This window comes from Muntiacus reevesi, chromosome 1 (genome assembly GCF_963930625.1).
Source record: "Muntiacus reevesi chromosome 1, mMunRee1.1, whole genome shotgun sequence".
In the NCBI taxonomy this organism is placed as follows: domain Eukaryota; kingdom Metazoa; phylum Chordata; class Mammalia; order Artiodactyla; family Cervidae; genus Muntiacus; species Muntiacus reevesi.
Genome location: NC_089249.1, coordinates 188,219,014 through 188,223,589, shown reverse-complemented (window position 1 = coordinate 188,223,589; position 4,576 = coordinate 188,219,014).

Genomic DNA, 4,576 nt, shown 5'->3' with positions numbered 1-4,576 from the left:
TGTTGTTGTTCAGTTGATAGGTCATGTCTGATTCTTTCCATGGACTGCAGCACATCAGGCCTCCCTGTCCTTCACTATCTCTTGGAGTTTGCTCGAATTCATGCCCATTGAGTCTGTGACACTATATGTTTGCATATATATATGTGCTTTCTTTCTCAAAGCCTGAATTTTAAGACATATATATATACACACACATGTGGACTTCCTTAGTGGTCCAGTGGTTAAGAATCTGGCTGTCAATGCAGGGGTCACGGGTTCGATCCCTGTTCCAGGAAGATTCCACATGCCGCCAGATAACTAAGCCCATGCATCACAACTACTGAGTCAGAGTTCCGTAGAGCCCATGCTCCTCCAACAGAAACCACCACAATGAGCAGCCTGCACACTGCAACTAGAAAGTGGTCCCTGCTCGCCCCAGCTAGGGAAAAGCCCACACATCAATGAAGACCCAGCACAGGCAAAAACAAATAAACAAATAAAACTGAAAAATGATGTATGTATGCATCGAGAAAGAGGAATTGGACATAAGAGAAAAGAAAGATCTCATAAGCTCAAATTGTCCCTGACAGACTGTGGTAAAGAAAGCCTTCATTGATTCTGGTGACATTTCATGTGCTATTATACCTCCTTGATGCCCAGGAAAAACGGTAAAAAAGAATACATGTACCCAAAAGATAAAGTAGTGATGTCTTTATGTTTAAAAACACTTGCAGATTATACCACTCAAAATAAAAATGAGCAAAGGCAAAAAAGCAACACTTTGTACAAGGATGTATATAAAGTACAATATATAATGTAAAATGAATATTGGCCACTTTTAATGTGTTATCCTGTGCTAAGTCACTTTAGTCATGTCAACTCTTTGCAAACCCATGGATTGTAGCCTGCTAGGCTCCCTTGTCCATGGGGTTCTCCAGACAAGAATACTGGAGTGAAAAAAAAAAAAAAAAGAATACTGGAGTGGGTTGCAATTTCCTCCTCCAGGGGATCTTCCTGACCCAGGGATCGAACCCACAACTCATGTCTCCCGCATTGGCAGGTGGGTTCTTTACCACCAGCGCCACCTGCAAAGCCCATCTTTAAGACGAGGCAGCAAAACTTGTTTTTCCTGTGCCTGTTTTGTAATTTTTGTTTAATTGTTTTTGTATGGTCCGATAGCAGACTAGGCAATCCTCTTTCTCTGTTCTCATATGTGACTCCTTCTCTTTGCTATTCTTGGGTTTTCACCATTTTTCTCTTAATTCTTGCACACTTTGTCCTAGTTTGCCCAACCATCAGTGACCTCCACAGTCCATACACATAAGATACATATGTCATGATGATTCCAACCTTCTCCCTGAGTAACATTCTTTATATTAGTTATCTGAGACATTGTGCTATTCATACATCTCTTTCATTGTACTCATCTTCTCAGTGAACACAGGATCCAAGCAGACAAAACTTCACCTGTTATGTTCAAGTTTGTATTTTAACCATGTGTGAATATATATGCACTTGTACAAAAATGAATGCAGAAAAAAAGAAAAGTTGGGAAAAGGAGAAGGAGAATGAAACCAGGTTAAATAGTATGGTTTCAAGACAAGTTTAGCAAACAAAACTGAATGGAGCATTGAAAACTAATTGTGTAAAAAATATAATAGCAATAACTTATGAGTTTTCATTGTGGTTCAGCTGGTAAAGAATCTGCCTGAATGCAGGAGACCTGGGTTTGATAACTGAGTTGAGAAGATCCCCTGGAGAAGGGAACGGCTACCCACACCAGTATTCTGGCCTGGAGAATGCCATGGACTGTATGTATAGTCCATGGGTCGCAAAGAGTCGACAGGACTGAGTGACTTTCTGACTTATGATATAAAAGTGGACTAATTAAATTGACAATGACCTAGATGTAAAATAACATAAAACATAATCTTCCTAGAATGTTCTGATATATAGCACATTCTCAGTTATTTGTTGAATACATTAGGATTTAGGTCTCTATTTATGGACATTTAATTTGTGGTAAGGTTGTATATCATTTTATTCAGAAGAAGTGAACTGTTGATGAAATTAAACACAAATATTTATTTATTTTGCCAAGTTTGTAGTTTCCCACCGTAAAACATCTTACAAAAAATTAAGAAAGATTATGACCTCAGTGTAAGACTAACAGACACTTCATAGGTAAACATCTTGCAATCTACATATAAAGTCTTTGGGTGGGCAAAACCATGACAAAAAAGTCAAGATACGCAGAAGTAAATAGACATTCTTAACTAGAGAAACAATTTTTTTTTAATTTATGACCAAAAGTAAGTGCTTAAAGTCAGTTCAAAAACGATCCTTTGTATGGACATATAACATGTGGGTACATAATAATAATACTAGGCAAATCAAAATCATGACCAAACATAAAAATTTTTGCTTGAACTCAGTATATAGTTTAAGAGAACAGCAAAAAATCTTTATCGTACCACTGTCTTGGGAAAAACTTTAAGACCTTTCACATTTTGGGGTAAGAATAATTACCCTCAAATGTGCTAGTGGTAGTAAAGAAGCCGTCTCTGATTTTTATGGCAAAAAATGGGAGGTATTACAAATTTTTAGGGAAACAATCTGAAGGTAGCTATTAATAATCAAACTACAGATATTCTTTTTCCACTTTAAATCAATTTTTGTTATAACAATGAGTCAGATTTTTTCCATTAAGAACTTAAATGGTTTCAGACTGACAAATATCTTTAATAATTACCATAGTCAAGAATATATCCAAAGTGGACAGTACAAACAAGATGCTAAATTTTGGGAACTACCCTAGCAGTCTGGTAGTTAAGACTCCATGCTTCCAATGCAGGGATCACAGGTTCAATCCCTGGTCAGATAACAAAGACCCACATGCTGTGTGGCAAAATAAATAAATAAATAAATAAAAGATATCAATTTTTTAAAAATGAGTAAAACCAAAATTTTATGGGAATAAGAAAAGATGTTTGTATTGTCCATTAATCCATTTATACTAAATAAATACTTACTGAATACCTGCTCTAGGCTATACAATAAGCTAGTCACTGAAGATTTTAACCCAATTCGAGGATAATACAATTTAGTCAAGAAAAAATACATTTGTAAAAGACTTACAGAAATGAATATCACAAAATAATTAAAATAAGCACAATGATGGACACAAACAATGCTCAAGAAGCATGGAAGAAACTGAGCTAGTCTAAAGCAATGCTAGGCAAAAGAAGTCTCACAAACAAATGCACTGAAATAGGAAAATTTAACACTAGATCAGGAACAGGGAAATAGAGATCATAGTGGGTTGCATTTCCAGAAGCTGAAGATCTAAAACTCACTGTTTCCAAGCTCGGCATTCTTGACTTTTTTGCTTTCACTTCCTTTAACATTTGTTGTTGTTTAATTGCTCAGTCATGCCTGACTCTTTTGTGACCCCATGGACTGCAGCCCACCAGGTTCCCCTGTCCATAGGATTTCCCAGGCAAGAATGCTGAAGTGAGTTGTCATTTCCTACTCCATGGGATCTTTCCAACCGAGGGATGGAACCCCACGTCTCCTGCATTGCGTGCAGATTCTTTACTGCCGAGACACCTGGGAAGCCCTTCCTTTAAATAACTAAGTCATTAAACACGTGATAGAAATTTCCTGTATCTGTCTTCTCTTCATGGCAGCAGTTGATCACAGCTTCCTCTCCCACTGTGTGTTCTGGGCCTCCTTGGCCTCTGCTTACTCTCATTCTCCCCTTATCTCTAACTTTAAATAAAGAAATATTACAGTATAAATGTTTCATAATGCTGTGCCAGTTCCTGTTATACACATGAATCAGTTATAAATATATACATGCATATCCCCCTCTTGTTTTGGATTCTATTCCCCTTTAGGTCACCGCAGAGCTCAGAGTAGGGTTCCCTGTGCCGCACAGTAATTTCTCATTAGCTCTCTCTTTTATAAATAGCAGTGTATACATGCCAGTCCCAATCTCCCAATCCATTCCACCCCCACATCCCTCCTTTGGCAACCGTGAATGTGTTCTCTCTATCTTGGTTTCTATTTCTGAAAGGAGAAATAGAAAATACAGAGATTCTTTAACTGAGGATTCTTCCGTGTTGGCACAATTGACATCAGGTCCAGTTCACTGTGGTGGGGTCTGTCCCGTGTTCTGCAGGTGTTAGAGCCTCCCTGACCTCTGTGGACCCCTGCTCATGTCACTGACATAGAAGTCTGGGCATTGCTCAAAGGGCCCTAGGGATACTTGTTTAGAACGGCAGTTTGAACATAACTAACTCAACATATTTTTATAGCATTTGTATAGCAGTCATTTAATGATAAAGATTAAGAATGGCAAAATGAGAGCAACACAAGCACACCATGAAATGGTGCATGAAATGGCATATGCCATGATAATAGCGAACCATCACTGTCATCATCATGTCATCATCATTAGTACTGAGAGGGTATATAGTGAGGAAATATTGAGTAAGAAGGAAAATTGGACAAAAGTAAGAAAAACGATTGTGCTTTTAGGAAGTGTATGAGTATATATGTGTGCATAATACAGAAAGAGAAGTTTTAAAATAAT